The 21558-nt window shown below is 39.4% G+C and overlaps 2 protein-coding genes across 3 annotated transcripts in view; one reads left to right on the top strand and one right to left on the bottom strand.

Moving 5' to 3' along the window:
- The window catches only part of htr1fa (5-hydroxytryptamine (serotonin) receptor 1Fa), a 45810-nt gene extending 25561 nt beyond the window's left edge, over positions 1 to 20249 (bottom strand). Inside the window, exon 1 of one of the 2 annotated variants that reach the window (XM_077536240.1) lies at positions 20141 to 20249. The gene's annotated coding sequence lies outside the window, so the exon portion shown is untranslated. Of the gene's footprint in view, positions 1 to 288; positions 494 to 20140 lie in introns of those variants that run through there. The other variant, XM_077536237.1, reaches the window with a different exon arrangement.
- The window catches only part of pou1f1 (POU class 1 homeobox 1), a 52385-nt gene continuing 34061 nt past the window's right edge, over positions 3235 to 21558 (top strand). The window contains exon 1 of the mRNA XM_077536242.1: positions 3235 to 3265. The gene's annotated coding sequence lies outside the window, so the exon portion shown is untranslated. The remainder of the gene's footprint in view (positions 3266 to 21558) is intronic.

The raw sequence follows: 21558 nt of genomic DNA, 5'->3' as shown, positions 1-21558 counted from the left end.
AATTGGGAAAGACAACAGACACACAGAGGAAATAAAGAATTTGACACAGCCATGTGCCTTGGAGGGACACAACTGCATGCATGGAAACACTTGTGTGTAGCTCTTATTAATATGCAAATTACATTGTTCATTACAATAACTGCTCAGTCAATTAAGAAAATAGCATATCATGTTTGAACCACAGCAAATCATCAAAGTACTTCCAAATTATCCTTGGCAGATTACTAAATGACAAGTGTGCGTGAAACACTTATAGTGAGTTAGAAAAAAAGAAAAAGAAAAACTTACCCGGCTTCAAGCAGGCATCGAGGGGGTGGGGGTGGGGGTGGGGGTCGGGGTGGGGGGTATTATTGCATTCCTTGAATGTGAATGTTGCCCATTCAACCTCACAGCATCTTCCACGCCGACACCCATCCACTGTGGCGAACCGAGGGGCTGGCGGACGCGCCCACGTGAGCGCGCGTCCTGGCCGCGCCAAGACGCGTGGCCGTGCACGGAGGAGGAGGAGGAGGAGGTGCGAAGAAGAAGATTGGTGCCTATCAGCCCTGCAGTCGGTCGCGCTAATAAGGAGATAAGCGCTTCTGTGGCAGCTCGGTATGAAATGCTCAAGTGAATAAGTGACTCTTTAGCAATGATTAAGAAGGGGGGGAAAAAAGTCACGCGGTGGTGCTTCTCTGTCACCTCTTCAATTATTCAAAAAAGGCTGGAAATAATATGCGCGATATGTTAGATTAAATAGAGGTCATGCAGCAGTGCCTCAAAAAACAATCGTATCTCAAATCATATTTCCCCATTGGAATTAACTTTTACTGCCACACGTTATCAAAACGTTATCATTCACGTCGTCCTTGAAAACATTCTATTTCATCATATTTCGTCATGTTTCATTGTAATTTGGCAGCCCATTGAAGAGATACAATGCTGCCATCTGGTGGCCATAGTTAGTGAGTGTTTTTGATTCTACAACCCATTGACCAGGCAGCGCTGCGCTTAGATGTTGCACTGCCCATTGATTAAAAAAAAAAAAGTAGTTGACGTCATTTAACGTTTATGGTGGCATACGTCATGATTTTATTAATCGTGATTAAACGTTTTTGGCAGTCAAAGAGTTAATGGAAATGACCCCAAAAAACAAAGGATTTGTGCAATAGGTACATTCAACAGTTTGCTGGCTATGTTCCACATCTGCCTTGACTGTCCTTGGTTTTGAGTTTCCACACCTTTCCCAGTGACCCAGAACTACATGTTAAGTTAATGTTTGCCAAGACAATTTCCCCTTCACAACAAATTCAAGGGTTTGTTGCCCTCATTTCAAAAGCGCTGCCCTAATCCAACCTCAAACTCCAGCTGGCTGCATGCATTTGAGGAAGGGAGCTGCGCCAGTACTTTTTCAGTGGCTCAACTTCACTGTTCCAGTGATTACCCCAGCTGACTGGGCGAGAGGTGGCATACATCCTGGACTGCTTGCCATTGCCAACCAATGAAAGGCCTCTGATTATAAGCATACGCTTTAGACTAGGTAAAAGCTACTCAATGTTTTTAATAGATTTTCCTCTGAAACCATCAACTAGCAATCTCGACTCAATACTGTCTGATTTTTTTTTTCAAAACCAGTGTGACGTCTGTGGCTGTGCCAACCGATTTGCAGCAGATAATTGCTCACTTCAGTCAGGCGAGTTTCTGAAACCCCTGAAAATAGTGGACATTAAGCCAATTCTAAAGAGAGAGAGAGAGAGAGAGAGAGAGAAAAAGCCGGATGCTTCCATCTGAGCAAACAATCGACTCATCTCAAACCTCCCCATCTTCGTCAAATTGTGGAGAAAGTGGTTTTTCGTTAACACACCAACTTATTGAACTTAAATGGACCCTTAGACAACTCACAATCACAATTTGGACTTTATCTTTTTTTTTTTTTTTTTAGGATAATTCTGAAGCAGTCAGGCATTCTGTCGCTGTCCCTAAAGCCAACAATGGCCATCATGGTCGATAAAGGTTTTCTTGTAGAGGACAGTGTGCCAACCGTACATACTGTATACGTCAAGGAGAGCACAACGGACTGAACCAGAGGTGAGAAAGAAGTAGTCTATTGCCAGGCCAAGAGTCCATGTTGAGCGCTTCATCGAAATGTGAAGAACCACAAGACTTTCCCCACAGTAATCTCACTGTCACTCACATCAATATGCTCTATTGTCTATCTAACTTGTGTATTTGGTCAGTTATGAAAAATGGCCATTAGATAAAGCCTGGGCAAGTGATTGTGTATAAGTAGTCAGAATCAATATCATCTTTATAGGCCAAGTATGTTAAAACACCCAAGAAGTTTGTTTCCACAGTGTGAGCTTCACTAGTATTGAAGTAACAAGCAACTAAGTAGAGAGTCTTTACGTAATATAAGGATGCCATTTGTGCTGTAGTACCAACCATCACCTACCTATCTATCTATCTATCTATCTATCTATCTAGCGCTCGAGCTCGCTAGCGATCAAGCTAGCTATAGCTATATACTCTACCTCATTGTGAATGTATTGAAGTCCGAAGATTTTCGTACTCTCCTCCCTCTTTTCCTAATCATATAGGAAAAACAAAGCAAAACTCATTTATCTGAGCATAGTGATTATTACCTCCCCCTGTTATTACCTAATCTCGCTTCACCCCAGTTTACATTCGGTTTTTTTCACTTGCGCTACATTGCTGAACAATGAACACAAACTTGAAGTATGGTGGCCCTAAAGGGTAAAAAGGCAAAAATGGTGGAACGCTGAAAGAGTCCAGTGGTTTGACAAAAAGTTTGGCCCAGGTGCTGGCAACCCACACTATGGCTACCGACTCTTATTACTTTGAACGAGAGCCCTCTGACTTCTTTTTACTACCTGTGTATATTCTTTCTTATATACACACACATTCCTCTTCTTAATAACTTAACCTTATCTGCAGCCCAAAAATAAAAAAAAGAAACACTCAGTTAATGCAAGTGGAATTGAGTTCTGGCTATCCTGTTTTTGCACAAGCACCAGGACTAAACTAAAGAAAGGCAACACTATTTTGCTAAACCATTGTTGCATAATGATTTCTTCTCCACTTGATGGTAGTTGCCTAGCACCTTTCAATGCAAATTAACACCCCCTACAGGACTGGAGTGTCTATTGATTTTCTGTCATGCCAACTTTTATTAACCGCAAGCTTTTTTTTTCCCTCTTGCTTGCAGGATTACTTGAGGGGAGGACAAAACAGCTCTGGCATCGTTGTTTGGCCTTGAGTTGGTTCAGTAAGTTTTCCTTTTCAAAAGTACAAATAAAAGAGACCATTCCTCTTGTTTCTTTGAAAAGAAATGTACTTGGTGTTCTGTGAAGGAAAGCGAGCCTGTCATGGCTTATGTAAGAAAAATATGAAAGACTTTGTCATGAAAGACCAGATCTACAAACGTGTGTATGTTGCCAAATGGTGACGTGATGGTGTGAACAAGAAACTCTTTGAGAACATTTTCAGGCAGGGTTGTGACTGGGTGAATTGCCATTTTAGGGATCAATAAGTAATCTGAATCTGCATATGCGCCCTGCGATTGGCTGCCGACCAGCCGAGAATGTTGCCCCCACTTGGCGAAAGTCTGCTGGGACCCCAAATAAGACAAGTGATATAGAAAAATGGATAGATAACAAATGTTACACATTAAAATGTATATTTCACACTGTCCACATTCACACATTCATACTGAGACAATGTAAAATCTCCGTTGATAAAAAAAAAAAAAAAAAAAAATGGTGTTTATGAAACAGTTGGGGAAAAAAGGAAGGCTGTGCCAGATTACATAACGGTTATTATATTATTATATTGAATGCATCCTAATTAGGACGTGGGAAACAGTGATTAAAAAAAAAAAAAACGAGTTGGCTCAATATCTTAAGTTGGAGGTGTTGTGATACATTTCCCATCAATCTTTTAGCTCCGCTCACTGTGAGGGAGGCGCAGAGCGACCATCTGGATACACTGAAATATTCCCTGTGGGTTTGTGTGTGTGTGTTTTTCCCCTCCCTTCTTCTTTTCTTTCTTTCCAACTCCAGAACATAGTCGAGATTTTTATAGCTACAGTATATTCAACAGGTCATCATTATTGGCAGTGTGTTTGTGGTGAAATTCCCAATAGCGTGTATACAGAGACTCATTGAAGTGAAACTAAACAGAGCAGCTTGTGTCAAGCATGCTGTGTAATAAATATAGAAACCAGATCTATAAATAGATTAAAGAAAGAACATGGGTTACTAAAACAGGAATAAAAGTGTATTTATGGGATAAGTAGAGACTTGCTTCCATTCTGTTTGCTTTTAGTGCCAATTCAAATGTTTTGTTAACTTTGTTATTGACAGTTTGAAAGTGCAAAACATTTACTGCATTGTATTAACTTCCAATAGATGTGGCAGAAGTACTCATTACCTTGTACCGGTAATTAAGTACAGATACTGAACTATTTAAGTAAAAGTAGACATATTCTACCATACTTGTTAGCTGTTACCCTGTAAAAATGAATATTTATTGTAGATTATATCCAGTACTTATATGTGTCAGTTATTTCTTAAATTTAGGAAGTAAAAGGTTGTCAGAATAATAAATACTTTTCCAAAAAGTAAAGTACCGATACCTGAAAAATGTGCAATAGATGGCACAGCCGAGCGGTTTTCCAAAGGGGGCACTTACAGGGGACTTAATAAAAAAATTTAAAAGTGTTCTTTTAAACCAGCTTTTCTCACTTCAGTTATATTAAATGTTTCAATATAAATTCTCACTCTGGGGCAAGCAAAAGTCCCCCAGAAAGATTTAAAGCGTCCTCTTATTCACATCTTTGCCCTATTCAGTCTTTAGGTTGAACTTTCTCCAAATGTTCTTTTTTGTCGACTTCTTTTTCCATAAGGCTCATTTCCATATGGACAGACTTGAGCGGATGGATGGATGGATGGATTTATATAAAACAGTTATGAGTGTTTTGGATTGGGTCATATGGAATTGTTTTTTGGGTTGGGCCTTGGTGTAATTGTGTTGTTATGGTCTTGCATTATGTCCCTTATGATGTGGATGTGTGTGTCACTCTTGTTTTGTTTTGTTACTCTTATTTTGCTATTACTGTACAGTTGCTATATCCCTTATGATGATGTTGTCAGTTGTTATGCTGTTGCTATGGTCCTGTAATAGTCACTCTTATTTTGTCTAGTCACTTTTATTTTGCAGCTGCTGTGCAGTTACTATGTCTCTTATGATGTGAAGTTGTCAATTGCTATACAGTTGCTATTCGGTTAGTATGTTCCTCGTGATGAGGTTGTCAGTTGTTATGCAGTTGCTATGGTCCTTTAATAGTCACTCTTATTTTGTTTAGTCACTCTGATTTGACTATTGTTGTACAGTTGTTATGTCCCTTATGATGATGTTATCAGTTGTTATGCCGTTGTTATGGTCCTGAAATAGTCACTCTTATTTTGTCTCGTCACTCTTACTGTATTTTGCAGCTGCTGTGAAGTTGCTATGTCCCTTATGATGTGAAGTTGTCAACTTCTATACAGTTTCTATGCAAATTACTATGTTCCTTGTGATTATGTTGTCAGTTGTTATGCATTTGCTGTGGTATTTTGTCTAGTCACTCTTATTTTGCAGTTGCTGTGTAGTTATATCCCTTTTGATGATGAAGTTGTCAGTTGATATACAGTTTCTTTGCAGTTACAATGTTCCTTGTGATTAAGTTGTCAGTTGCTATGGTCCAATAATAGCCAGTCTTATTTTGTGTAGTCACTCTTATTTTGCAATTGCTGTGCAGTTGATATGTCCCTTTTGATGATGAAGTTGTCAGTTGCTATGCAGTTACTATTTTCCTTGTGAGGACGTCAGTGGCTATAGTCCTGTATTAGTCACTCTTATTTTTCTTTAGTTGCTCTTATTTTGCAGTTGCTGTGCAGTTGATATGTCCCTTTTGATGATGAAGTTGTCAGTTGCTATACAGTTGCTATGTTCCTTGTGACGAATTTGTCAGTTGCTACGGTCCTGAAATATTTACTCTTATTTTGTCTAGTGACTCTTAGAGGCCTTTATGCCGTCATGTAGAATTCTGAGTGACACTTTTGTCAGTACGTCGAGGTTCCTTAGCCGAGGTTTTCGCTCCTCCCGAGACTTGTCTGAGTGTTGGTCTTAACTCAACACTTATAATCCTACAAAAAGCATCGGTGTGCAAGGTGTGCGTTAATTAAGGCATTAGGTGTCTGAGCCCACTGTGACATAAACGTTCTGTCACTGCAATGAGTTTTTAAATTGGTACTAAAATGTGATTAGTGGTGCCATTTAATTATTGTCTTTAATGTTAATTAAGCAAAACACAGTTAAAGAGAATATTAAAAAAAATAAAAAAATCCCCAACAATGACTATTACAACAACATAAATCAGAGACAGGGGAGTGGCTGTTTTATTTGCTCTGAGGAAAGTTCCATGCCTGTAGAATAATATATAACGTTCTTACAATCACATTCCAACTTTTCTGCCCTTTTCTTAATTAACAATTGTCTTTTTTCCTTCATCGAATTAAGGACCAAACACATCAGGCTTAGCATAAACTGACATTTTTCTCCCTAATGCCCAACAAAGAAAAACCTCAGGCACTGTTAAAGACATCAATTGTACCCAAATCAATAATATTCACAAAATACTTGTAGGGGATTTGTTGGTCTGATCCTTATGGATTGATGTTCATTTTGTCATGTCGTTATGACAGGATCAACCAGAGTATGTCCTGTCAATTATGCACTATTTGTTCACAAAAATAAAAATAAAAATAACTAAGCTCTTTAAATTAAATGTCTGACAGCTGGTTCTCACCAATAGTCAGATCATTCCACAGATGCTAAGATAATTTAAGCCATGCTGTTGGACTTGGGAATGATTTGAGGATGCTGAGTTGTGTGTGGCACCATGGAAACAGAAGGGTATGACAACCAGCCAGTGAATTTAAATTAAATATCATTTCAACTGTTTTGTGCATCTTGGGTGCTTTAGCTCATTCAAAATGACACCTTTCAGATCAGCCAGAAACGGGAATTGGGATTCAATTAGCGATTCGTAGAGCCACAAACGTGTCCGTTTGAATTCTGACTGATCGGGGCTGCTTGACAACAAATTCCCAGCGTGCCGCTTGTTGGCAACCTGCCTGTCTCCGAGCAGGGCAGCATGCTGCTGTTTAGATTCGTTTAGTAGGTTGCTACGTTAAATGTGGCCAACTGGCTGAAAATTTGTCTCAACACAGAGTTTCAAAAATAAGAAACTTTTGTTTACTTGTTATAATCCCTCAAAGGGAAATTCAATTTGCTCTGCTGTATATTATTTTTTGCATAGCACACATTGAATCAGGCCACGCACGTGCAAGCATGAAGAAGCGTGATCGGGCGCTACCACAGGAAATACAGCAGGCTTTGAACAATACAATCAAAAGATCTACGGGAGTTTTGCTCTCCACTAAGATGTAAAGTTTCCTTATCTGTCAAAAAGTGTTTTCTTACAGAGTACGTTGTGTTTGTTCATGTTTTTCATACGTAATAAAATATATTGAGAGCAGTTTAGAACAAATGAAAGGAACATTCTGAATATATTAGTGGGGAGGCAAAAGGGGCAACGACTGGAAGATCATCCTAACATCAGCTCGGTCTTTTCATGTGCAATCACAAATGCAATAGCGGAGTGAGTCACTTCCAGTTGACTTGGGCACACTTACTGTCAATATATTTATGACTCTAAAATAGGGCAATCTCGTCTTTGGGTTAGAATTATAGAGTAAAGTTTGCAAAGTACATCGTTTTCTTGAGGGCGTGCATGCTAACTTTTTCATGATGAAGAAGTGTTCAGGCCAAAACAATAGTACCCTAGTTCAGATGACAAAACTGAGGGTATGTGTTACATTAACACATTGAGGGTATATATTACTAAATTGAGAGAATAGATTTCTAAATTGAGGTAACAGATAAATAAATGGTGGCTATAGATTACAAACTGAGGGCACAGATGAGTAAATTGAGAGTAAAGATTACTAAATTGAGGGAACATTAATAAATTGTGCGTACAGATTATGAACTGATGGCACAAATTAGTTAAACGAGGGTAAAGATTACCAAATTGAGGGATTAGATTACGAAATTTAGGGGACAGGTTAATAAATTGTGGATATATAGACTATAAACTGTGGGTACCGATGAGTAAATTGGAGGTAAAGATTACTAACTTGATGAAACAGATTACTGGTATGAAGGGACGAATTACTAAATTGAGGAAGCAGATTAATAAATTGAGAGTAGAGATTACAAACCGATGGTGTAGATTGATGAATTGAGGGTGCAGATTACTACATTGCGGGTACTGGATTGAGGGTAAAGATTGCTTATTGAGGGAGCAGATTAATGAATTGAAGGTAGAGATTACAAACCAAGGATATAGATGAATAAATCGAGGTTACAGATTACTACATTGAGGGAACATATCCCTGTAGTGAGGGGACATATTATTAAATTGAGAGAGCAGATTAATAAATTGAGGGTAGAGATTACAAACCAATGATACAGAATAAATTGAGAGTACAGATGACTAAATTGAGGGATCAATTTACTGGACTAATGTTACACATTACTAAATTGAGAGTATAGATTTGGAAATTAAGTGTACAGATGACAGAAATTATAACAGATTATGAATATTATTTCTCTCATACCTTGGCACCATGGTTTTGTTTTTTTAAAACAATTTTTTATTTTTTTTTCCAGAGGGGTGGATTAATGGCATTTCCATTCATTTCAATGGCAAAAGATAACTTGGCACCATTACACTTTCATTAGGCAAAATGTAATCTTCCCGACTGATCACAAAAAGTCCCAAATCACATCTGTGGAAGATGTAGAGGCCGGGGAGTGGCTCTGCGTAATGTTATGCTGAGAGTTGACATCTCTTTCATTAATCAAGCTTTGTACTGAAAGTGCCGGATGCAAAGTCTGAGTTGAGTGGATGCATGGAGTATCAGAAGAAGAAGAAAAAACAAACAAAAATCTTGTCATAAAAAAAAAGTTGTTATGACACCCCTGCAGAGATGCCAGCCTCTAAAGTGTCACAACAAAGCTGTGGTGATGGCGATGACGTAGCCCGCCCGTGTGCCAGCGAGCATGCGCTCGGTTCAAATGTGATCAAATGATGTGTCATATGACATTGAGTGAGTGAATCTCTTGAGCACAGAATCATTAATCGTGTTCACAAGACTTTCCTTGGCGCATCAAAACACGCAACGGGGCAAACCAGCACTGATTTGCGGATGAAGAATGTTCTAGTCTAAATGAACTGTAAAAAAAACAAATCACTCATTTCACCTCCTACACAACGGCCGACCAGGACCAACACAAATCCTTCGAACCAAATGTTCCGTCTATGGCGTGGGAACGGTAGCGCAAGGTAGACAGCAATGTGAAGAAATGTAGCTTGTGTAACAAATAAAATCTGCATTCATCGGTCATTCGTCATTTATGACAGACAGATGGATGCTGCCACATGTTTAATGTCATTGTGATGTTGTTTTAGGTTAATCATATCAATAAAAACGGGTGCTCTTCTTCTGCTGGCATTTTTATATCCTTACTGACATTCAGATACGGTTTAAAATTTCACAGTTGGACTACCGCTGTGATTCCCAACAAGGGTGACATGAGAGATCATCAGGGTGGCAAAAGAGTTTATCCAATTTCACTTTGCCCAAAGATTTTTATCTTTACAAATATGTGTATTCAATTACACAGGCCCAGACTTCACACAAAGTAAATTGAGACGAGATCATCACTAGTTCAGTGTTTATACACAATGACACAACACCTCAAAGTACTTACAAACACAACAGTTGATGACTTCAAAAGCAAAGACAACAAAACAAAAGTAGCTTTCCAAAATTAGGCAGGAATTTAACCTGGATTCAAAAGCATTTACACTCAGGGCTGAGTTGACTTCACTTATTATTTTTATTCCATGTGCGTGCAGCATAACCGCCAAATGCTGCTTCGCCATGTTTGCTTTGAACTCTGGGCTCCTCAGGGCCCTATGCTGGTTTTATGTACAGTCAGAATTTCTTTAATATATTCAGGTTCAGGATCCGAGCCAGTGAAATAAATAAATAAATAAATAAATTACACTTAGACTTGACTTTATTGATCCCTTTGGGAAATTTACATGTCCAGCAGCAATGAGAACAGATAATAAAATAAAAAATAATTCAATCAATCAATAAATAAGGTTATTACACCAGAGATTGAATTAATAACAACAACAACAATAATAATAATAATAATAATAAAATGATAATTAAGAATTCAATCAATCAATAAATGAGGTTATTACACCAGAGATTGAATTAATAATAATAATAATAATAATAATAATAATAATAATATGAAAATTTAGAATTCAATCAATAAATAAGGTTTATTATAATAACATAAATAATAACATAATAAAAATAATGATGAAAATAAAAATAATTGGCCCTCAATGACATCGGCATTTTTCCACGCTCTGGTTGGTTAGACTAAACTTGTTACAGCCAACTTCAATCAGTAATATGTTTAATATTCCGCATCTCTGCAGAGTAAGCTGCATTTTATTCATATTTGTTATGTCTGTGTCATGTTTTTAGATAAGTATTTATTCTGAGCTGCTACAGATGATGTGTGGCACAGGGTGCTGTTATATGGCATATTGCATTTTGGATAGTATTGATAGCTTCCCTAAACGCAATATAGTGTTGAAGTGGATGAAGTCAAGTAGGTCCTTACAATCAATGTTAAACAGAACGAGTGTCCTATGTGAAAATTAGTAACATTAAAGTAAATTTAGCAGGGATGGCAATCGTTAAGATTTTTAAGGGTAGTGCTGAAATTTTTTAGAATGACGATATGTGTTGATTTGTTAGAGGGTATCTGGGATTAAATTATTGTTGGAAGAGGGATTTCATATTTCATTCAGTTTTGAAGGATAAAAGGCAGGAGCGGTATGCCAGCCTCATCATCGACTGATGAATTGCCCTTCAACTGCAGCTGCCTACTAATGCACATTTTCACTTCCTTCATATACTGTATGTTAAAGGCAAAGTCCTAATTCCCCCTTTGGGGTTAATGAAGAATCCTGATATGCATTAGCTGATTAAGCTATGGTGCTTTCTGGCGCCATTTCAACGTTCATACAAGGTGTGCATGTATTTTTGGGGCCTGCGAGATGCATGAGCTGGCTCTCGGTCCTGAATCGAAATAGTTGAAAGCTTTTGAACCTATAAATTGTGTAAAACCTAAAACAAATCGTAAAATGTAAGAAATGATTCATGTCTCTGGCTTTGATATTATTCTTGAATGTATGCAAGTAGAAACAACTTTAGCAACTGTCAAGGTTAATAGTGTCACAAAGTCAATAGTGAGTTTGAAAACCACACTCAAGATGGTCATATCTCCAAGTCCATATAGGCTTTTTTCACTTCGGGATATTGCTTCAATGTTTTCTTTCTGCCACATTCATGGTTGCATGCACAGCATTGTGCACCTCAGGGTGTTTTTGAAGCTGCTTTGTCATTTGTGAAATACGCTAACAGACTTTCTCAAACTTTGTGTAAGGAGTTTGTATTTTGTTTCAGATGGTCAGAGTTTGATGCTCGAAGCTAATTTACTGGCTGCCAAACAGGCTCACGCTTTCTTGGCGGACGGATTTGTGACTTTTTAGTTGTATTCTTTGATATTTGTAACGTACAGAATTTTAATGAAACATTGTTTTGTTTTTTTTATCTAAGTAAGCTAAAGGTGATGGTTCTAACCCTAAGTCTGCCTCATGGTTCTCAGGTTCTGGGTTCAAATTCTCCAGGTGTTACGCCAGCTTCCTCACATTCTCAAAACATACGTTAGCTACACTGAAGACTAAATTGTCCATCCCTCGTGTGAGCTTGAACACTTATTCTTATTTATGCGCTCTGCAATTGGCTGCTGACCAGTTCAAAGTAAACCTTTTGCCCAAAGTCAGTTGGCTCCACCTCATCCGTGACCCAAATGAGTGCAACGACTATAAAAAGTGGATGGATGGATGTCTTTGCCAGCATCAGCCAGCTTTATCATCTTGGAGGCTTGAGCTTGGTCCCAGACTTTGAAGTTACTGTATGCGAGTGCCGCTGGTCGTAGAATCTCATCGCCACATCTCTGCATTGAGATTGCCTCGTTTTTCAAGCACCTGATTGTCAGCACCCGCGGGTTAACCGGAAGCTCAAAACAATAAAACACAATAGAAACAGAGGAATAAATCGGATACGCAAAGAAGACTTGAGACAATGCGCCACAGTCCTCGGTTGTTCTGCAAATGTACATCCCGAACAAACAGGGCCGAGTTATTAGTGCAGCGCATGTGTTATGGTGAAGATTTAGCTAAAGATCTGGCGTACATAACATTGACTTTCCAAAGGACAAAACTATCGTAACTTCTGTCATCTATCTCAGTAGGCTGACTTTAATGTCTCACAACGCACGTAAAAAGTATAAAAAGCTATTTCGACTCCAGACATCAACACCGTCTACTTTGAAGTTGCCGTCAGCAGTTCTCAGTTAAATTGACCACCCTGGGAAAATGAATTAAGAACATTTTTGTTTACAGCCTCCATAACCATCGACAAACTTGTTTTCTTTCAATGATGTAAACAACCGGTTGTGCATAGTCTTTGAAAAGTTTTCCTGAGAGAAAAAGTGAAATCCTGAAGATTGCAATTGTCACGTCATTTTCCATGTGGAATGTACAGTCGATAGAGGGTTCTAAGCAGGTGTAGCCCCACACATCGGAGAATTGTGATCACATGTTGTGGTCCATTTGGTTAATTACATCGGCCCCACCAAGAAAAAAAAATAAATAAAAAATACATCTGGGTTGCTCATAAATTGAAGTGCCGTAAACCAAGCTACAGTATATTTTCCATGACAGGTGCTCTCTTGTAAACAAGAAAGGAACGGGAGAGGAAGTCGGGCGATGTCCTTGTAAGAAAACCGGGGTGTCATTGGAAGAAGCTATGGCGGATGAATGAGTCAAATATGGAAAATGGCAAATTAATCAAGAGATTATGTCTCAGATAGTTTCTCTGATTTGGTTGAGTCGCGTTAAAACTATCAATTGAATGACACGACCTTCGTTTGAGAAAAAGTCAAGAATTTGGTTTGTGCTCTTCCCATTCAACTCCCATTGACCTTAGTGACGATTGTCTGTAAAAGACCGTTAGTTGTCTAGTGCTAACCGTTGTGCCATTATAGCTGATAATGAGCCAGGAGACTAATTATAACACTGACTACTTATGAAAAGAGCGGCAGCTGGGAATGACACAAGAGAAGGGAAGAAGCTAACTGGATGACATAGATGAGGCAGATGGGAGACAATAGGTTGCACACAAACACAAGCGATGCATTGACCCAAAGTTATACTGAAGGCGGGCCTAGCATTATAGCCTTAATTAAAATAAAACCATTTACCTGGAATATACTCTGGAAAAGCTGTTTGAGAAAGGGCAATCCATTGGAAGATAGGGTAGAGTGTTTTGGTAATATGCCAAGGCCTTGTGATGTGTAAGCACTGGGCTAGTGCATTTCTTCATTCTGAGGATTATCTCTGCTTCAGTTGCTTCCTGCAAGAGTCTCACAGCAGAAACAGACCTGTGTTCATTTCCACTCTTAATACTTGCAGAGCAAAAGTAGCCGATGCAAAGCAATTACCACAAAAGGTATACGACTTCAAACTTTACTCATACACCAGGATAATGCTAACACCTACTGTATGTGATGATGCCAATTATGGATTTCAGTTCTGCATTTCCACACAATTGTACCCATAAACTGGTTAGAAAAGTGAGCAGCTTGGGCATGGTCAGATCACTGTGCACCTGGACTTTAACAGCAACAGACTGCAGAATATCAGAATGGGAAACAACACCTCTTCCACTCTCATTCCAAACATGGGAACACCTCAGGGATGCGTCTTTGGTACCCTCCACTACTCCCGTGCTGTCAAATTTTCTGACGACACTACCCTCGTTGGACTGATCAGGGACCACGATGAGTCAACCTACAGAGAGAGGTCCAGTGTCCCAGGACATAAATACAACCAAGATGGAGATTATTGTGGACTGAGTACACCGCCTTCCATATCGATGGCGAAGTGGTGGAGAGTGTTAAACTCTGAGTTCCTAAGAGTTCACATCTTGGCAGACCTCAACTCTTATCTCCCATCCGGTGGGGAGGGCACATCAAAGACTGTTCTTCCTCAGGAATCGACCCCAAGCCCAACAGCTGCTGATAAACGTCTACAGATCCACCACGGAGAGCCTCCTGACCTACTGTTGCACAAATTGGTTCAGCAGCTTTACTGTTAAGGACAGGAGGGACCTGCAACGGGTGGTGAAGGCAGCAGAGTGGGTGATTGGATGTACACTACCCTCCTTCAGAAACACTTAAACTGACAGACGACAGCGGGAAGCCAGTGGAATAATTAAAGGAGCCCCTCCCACCTCGGACACTCACTTTTCTTCCTCCTTCCCTCTGGAAAAGGCCACAGGACATTAAAGTCTAGAACCATGACGCTCAAAAACAGCTTCTATCACATAAGGACTGATTACTACACACATCTAAGTGCGACATAGGCCTAATGAACAAAATCAGTGCAATATTGTCTGATCAAAATGCCCGAATGTAATTACACGACTACCATATCATACTACAGACAGCCCACAACTGCAGTACCTAAACCACAATCAATGTTTGTAAACACATTTCCTCAGTAGTGAATTGTTAGTGATTATGTGGCGCGTGTGCGCGTGTGTGTTACAAGGCCACTGCGGATCATGTTCTTGCTCATTTAAATGCAATGAAACGCTTGCTTCACAGCCAAATGTCTCAGTTGCAGCTCTATGTGAGCAAATGTTAAAGTTTTGGTTTCAAGATGATCTTGAATATAGATTGTTTTGAAATACAGTATATTACATCAAAGGTGTCTTTCAAATGACGAGTTCCAACATTTATTGTGCAGCCTGGACTCCCCATTGGTCTCTGTCAGCAATCCATTAAGTGATTAGTTCACCTGCCAGAGCATGTTGAAAACAATATTGATTTAGAATCACATTAAAGTCAAAGCAGAGTAGGTAGATGAGAACAAAAAGGTATTTTCCCAACATGCTAGTTTTCTATGACAATCAGGAATTCATGTTTATGGACTGAAATGTCTAAAAACTAAAAGATGAAATGTGTAATATTTACTCTAATGTTGCGACATAAACCATAACCAACTAAGTCAAACAAAACAAACCATAAAGCCAATCAATCAGCTACAGATGGAACGTGTAAACATTTTCATTCAGTAACATTACTGTCAAGGCACTTCTCTTGTGTCATTGCACAGACCTTGTGTTCAGAGGCTCTTTAGTTTGAGAGTTGTCAGCGCATTAACCTCTCGGGAGCTTTAGGCTTTCCCAATCAACTGCCCTTGTGTTCGTTCTCCCATCTGTATCTCATCAATTTATCACCCTAGTCCATCCTGATCCCTTTCTTTGCTCTGCCAATCAACACCCTGCTATTCTTCGTATTACTCCACCTGCATCAAATTAACTCATCAGTCCGTCTGGCCTGTTTTCTTTAATACACTACTTGCCCTTGTACTTTCAAAACAATATCATCAACAACTAACCAGTCTTTTTTTTTGGCTGTTCGCTTCGTTTCTTCATTTAATTGATTACTCACCATTTCTCATGTTCTAACTTGTGTTGCATTAGCTTATCAGTTCTGCCTGCCCTTAGGTTCTGCCAGCAACACCTCAGTCTTGCCTGTTCTGTGTTTTCAATCAATCAACTCCAGAAATCCTCATGTTTGTCCACCGGTTTCACTTTAGCTTTATCAGTCTTATCGACCGACCTTTCTCCGCACTGCATTTTGGTGGGGAAATGTTAAATTGTGTGAAAACAGGTGAACATTGGGAATGAAAAAAAATAATAGCCCACAAAGTGTCAAATCTTGGAACACGTTGAAGTTGGAATGGTTTGAATTGGTTGAGAATTGTAGAAGTAGTTGAAGGACAAACAACGGCGGATATAATCATAAACTCTTCATTCTTGCCTGTACCATTTGTTTCCTAAAGTGTGGTCAACAAATAGCAAATTTAACATAAGTTAAAATGTGCTTGTATCTTGCGTGTATGAAGTGTACTCCAAATGACCTATTTTATGTCACAGTCAGAGTCCGTGGCTCATTCAAACTTGGTGTTGAGCATATAGGTACATACATATTGGTGGTCGGAAATTTTTAACAGGTTCAACATTTTTTTTTTTAATTTACGGCAGTCCGTTTTCTGAGCAGATAACGGAGGGTAAAATCATTGTTGCCATCCGTCACACCAAAAGATAATTTCTCACGATAGTCTTTTAAAACCGTATCCCACTGAGGGGTGAACAAGTGTTGGCAAAGGTAGTGAATGCCCACTCCTATCATGGGTCATCCGGGTTTGTTCAAGTTCACAAATGTTCGCTAGCTAACATTTAGCCAACGTTTGCGAACTTGAACAAACCCTGACATGAAATCAACATTCCTAAGAATTATTTAGAGATATCCGGCAAACCGTCCTTTACTGACTTAGATTGGAAAATGGCAAAATATTCAGATTTAGTCCAATTTTAGAGAGACAGAGACATATTTCAAGTGGTATTTTTTTCGATGTTTTGCACCCATGTGGGCCGGCTTTTGCTGACTTGAGGGAAACTACTCAAATTAGGCCCCCAACGGCGTATGGGGGTCACATAGTGAGACAAAAAAAACAAAAAACAAAAAACAAAGCAAGACAAGACCAGATTTAAAGATGTTAAGGACGAGATTTAAAGTCATCATTGGGATGAAAATTAATGAAAGAATCACGAAATAGAACGTCTGTGGCAGCATTAAAGTCAACCAGTCACATTGACCTCAGTTGTGACCCTGACGTGACCGTTGCATCATCATGCAGACTTTAACTCTCATAATGACTTCAAATCTCATCACGACAACTCTAAATCTCATCTTTTCTCGTTTTTTTTCTCGCTAGGTGACACTAATACAACGTCGTACCTATATCGTTCTATATCCTTCTACCTGTATTCCATCAGACCTGCCTGCACGTTTCTTTTTGACACATAGCCTCCCTTCGTGTTCTACCATGTCAAAAGTTTGCTACTTTTTTTTTTTTCCCTCCAGCAACCCTCATCGCATTTCAGCCCTGACTCGCCCTTTTGTTTTCCCATGGGTCTTGAGTGGAAGTTAGCTCTGTTGTAATTTATTTCCATTGTTCCTATCTTTCTTGAACCAACTTTTATTTCGTTCTGCCGACCTCAGAGGAATTCAGGTTCTCTTTGTTTATCCTCCTGTACTCATTAAAAGAAGAAGTTATTCAGTTCCTGCCTGCGTGCTGCTCACTTTCTGTTTGTAGGTTTATCCGCCTCCAGCCATATAAACAACTCGACTAAAACTTACTTAGGCTAAAACATACACAAGAATGAAACACCAAATAAAGAAGCTCTATAACTCGTGACAAAATCACCGTTCTATACATATACTTTGTCATAAATATTCCTACAAGCATAATTTTGTGAGGAGGTGTAGAACATAAAGACAATGTAAATGTGCTAGAAGAAAGCACCCACCTCACAGCTGATTTTAAAACAGTGACTGGGCTACTCAGTGCCTCACGTGAGGATATTATATTATATGTTAGTAATACTAAGAACGCATAATTTCTCCATTGAAATTAATAACAATGTTTCCAACATTTTTAATTACAAAAATATCACTTTACAGTGTTACACTTTCTAAAAACGTATAGCAATAACTAAATTAAACTGAATTTAAATAATGAAACCGTATCTGCATCATACTTTCATTCTTCAATGTCTATTGATTTTGCTTCTTCTTGTACATGCCTTTGCCACCAGGGGGCAGTATAATACAGACATTAAAAATAACTAAAGATGAGTTTCACAACTAAGTGACTCAGTTAACTGTAGCAATATGTGTTGTTTATTCTTTGCTTAAAGAGTTATAACTGCCACAACCTTGATGCTCGTTTCAGCTGAGCGATGGCTTTTATCACAAAACCCATAAGTTGGATAGAGGTACCACTGTATTAGTTATGTGAATTAAACAGTGTACGCTAATCGCCACATGGAGTAGTCAATATTTTTCACTCATTTAAAGAAATGTTGCCTGATATGGGGCCCTATTATGTGTGAAAAAGGTTCACAAGTTAAATCATGTTGTGTTTGGTTTTTGCTCCACAGCCAGATGGACTCAAGCAGATGGTAGAAGCTTTCAATGCATGTTGGAATGATGCAGCGTGGCGCGGCAGAAGGATGCATACTGCTGTATCCGAACCGAGTCACTCCTTGTGGAGCAATAGGGTGTGTAGGGAGGGAGGGTGTTGTTCTCTGTCCATGCTGCTGGAACATACCCTCAAACATTTTGTTTGGCAAGAGGCAATAAGACACATTTACATTTACCTCCAACTTAACGTTGAATTTATGAAAGTGAATATACAAAAATAAACAGTATATTGCCTTGTAGAATCGTTGCTGCAGAGGGAAATTAAATCTACCAAGTGGCATTACGTGTTCAATTGGACGACACTCCCAGCATCAAATTGGGACACGCCACTAATTGAGGAAATGCAAGCTCATAATTATATTTTAGACAAACGTTGTTAGTTTTGTAGGAATATTTCGCTGCTTTCACTGTAAATAATGATAATACCTTACAAGGTCTTCTGACTATCTTGGCGGCTGAGTCATAAACCTGTCATTGTTTACGATCACTTGGAAGCGCTACGTATAACCTTGGGTAATGGGCCTTATGCCGCTTTGCCAAGTCTAAAGACAAATACATTATTATCTGATGACTTGTTGCAGCCTTTTTAGGTAAATTTCTATTTCATTCATTTCACAAAAATACCAATTATCCCACCAGAATATATGATTATAATGATGATAATTAAAATACTTTACTTGAGTAGCTATACAGATGCCAGACTTGTCACTAAAAATATATATATATTTTTTTCCTTCACCAGTCGTGTATTCCATTTTATACAGATTCAAAATATGAACCGCTTTAAACCGAAAACTAGTAGGACCAAAAATCCTGTTTCACAGAGACAGACCCCTTTTTGGGCCTTAGGTTCCACTACCTGGCGGATTTCGCCAACCCTATTGTTTTGTCCCGATATTAACTCAGCTCACGGCTCACTGTTCCATTTTTATTTTTATTTTTTTGCCGTGTATGCCAATCACACAGTTGTCATACCGATTCATTCCATAAACCCATTAAAAAGGAATATTTTCAGGTTCAGTGAGGACCCAAATGCAGGGAGCAGGGAGGCGAAGCAGGCTTGTGGATGTTGTGAACAAAAAAAGGACTTTTATTTCCCAAAACAAACTAAAAGGCAAGGAGGCAAAAAAGGAACTGATCAAAATCCAAATAAACTCCGGGCAGACGAACAAGGGGCACTAGGGCAGAACACAGGACAGGAGAACGGCAGTAACTCAGGGAGGAAAAATAACAACAATGAACCAACAAGAACTGAACGGAAAACAGGTGACTAAATAAACACACTAATTGACAATGACTAGACACAGCTGGGCAAGACACAAGTGGTAGGGGAAACTGATTGGTAGATACACTGGGAAGGGAAGACACACACAGGTGGACAAGGTTAACAATAACGAGACCAGGTGAGACAAACCAGAAAGCACAAACAGAAACAAACTCAAAACCCCAACAAAAGCAACAAAAAAAAAACATAACAGAATATAACTGTTACATTTCTTCCTATTTACGTTTGTGTTCCCATTCGCATTCACATCTTATCTGCAGAATGTGCTTTTTGTCATAACCTACCGGAACTAGCACTACTTCCAGAGAGAGAGAGAGAGATAGAGAGAGAGAGAGAGAGAGAGAGAGAGAGAGAGAGAGAGAGGGAACGTCATACATGGCTGACATCTCGATTGACTGATTGATACAGTATCTTCTAATGTCACATAAGTACAGTACTTCAACTGAGTCAATGTAGCTTGTTACTACACACCTGCAGATATGGATACACTTTTTCGTCCAGTAGTCCAGTGTAGCTGCTGCCTCAACGTCTGTGAGATCTTCCTCAGCCAATCAAGTTCCCGCCACTGCTCAAGTTCTCCAAACTGTATCTCTTTAATCGATCTGTCCTCACAGCTCTGTTGCCGTTTCTTCCCATCCAATCAGCTCTTTGCCAGTCAGAATGTTCCTCCACCTGGACGGCATTAGCTTATCAGCCCCTATCTGTCTCTTCCTTTGCTTTTCTCAGCCAATAAATGGCGCCACTTCTCCTGTTCTGCCGCTCATATTAGCTCATCAGTCCTGTCAGTCATATTGTAGTGCCGCTTAATTTCCCCAGTTGTAAAGTGCTTGTGTGTTTTGTTTATCTTGATTCGGGTGTATGACAGCAGTCCCTCACAAAGAGAGCGTAATAATAATTCATCTTCATATCTGTCCGTCTTCTCCGCCGCCTGATACGCAAGTGTGAGAGTCTCACAAGCGGCAGGCAAACGACACCTTAAAAACTGCATAAAGGATGTTGTGAGAAGTGTTGCTGCGAATGACAACTTGTATTTAATTTCCGCTCCTCGCTATTCATTTCGCTGTTTCAAAACAACACCTTAGGAACACCAGCAGCTGCCATTTGCATACTCGGTGGATGCTACACTGTGTTGCGAATACAATCCATTTACTAATCTGACTTATCTCGGCACAGCAACGTCTTCCTTCGCGTTGTTCGACAAACACCTTGAAACCGGAAACATTACCACCTTGTGAAATTGACATGCAGTGAGAAGGTGGTGAAGCTGGATGAAAATGACACATTTTGACGAGAGTGACTGACTGTCATGTAGAGTGAGGATACAGTGGTGAGCGCGTATGCAGACATGCCCGGTGGGGACATCATCAAAACAGCCTCTAGAAGTTCTCCACCTTCATACATAATGTATACCTCGCTGAGACATCTTAATCTTTCCGAGACGCTTTTGTATCTCTCTCTCTCTCTCTCTCTCTCTCTCTCTCTCTCTCTCTCTCTCTCTCTCTCTCTCTCTCTCTCTCTCTCTCTCTCTCTCTCTCTCATGTGTTATGAAATAGAGAAATAATCATGTCTAGGGATGGGCGAGTACCGATACCAGGTATCGATATCGGGCCGATACCAGCCTTTTTTCAAGTTCTCGAGTACTCGTGACGCAGACGAGTACAAGCGACGACCGATGGCAGAGGGGGAAGACGTTAAGTGAGTCCTCCTTGCCTGTAAGTGGTGCTAGCTTGCAGCAGTTTTTCACCAAAACTTCACCGGTTTGGAAATACTTCAAAATTGTGAATCTTAAACTAAAAGAGCATTTTTGGGTTTTATTTCGAGCGTTAAGACTATTGAAGAGTGACTGTGCTGTTTTTTTTTTGTCAAAATTAAAGGAAATATATTTGTTT

This window comes from Festucalex cinctus, chromosome 11 (assembly GCF_051991245.1).
Source record: "Festucalex cinctus isolate MCC-2025b chromosome 11, RoL_Fcin_1.0, whole genome shotgun sequence".
NCBI classification, from domain to species: domain Eukaryota; kingdom Metazoa; phylum Chordata; class Actinopteri; order Syngnathiformes; family Syngnathidae; genus Festucalex; species Festucalex cinctus.
This window is presented reverse-complemented; position numbering and strand designations above follow the sequence as displayed.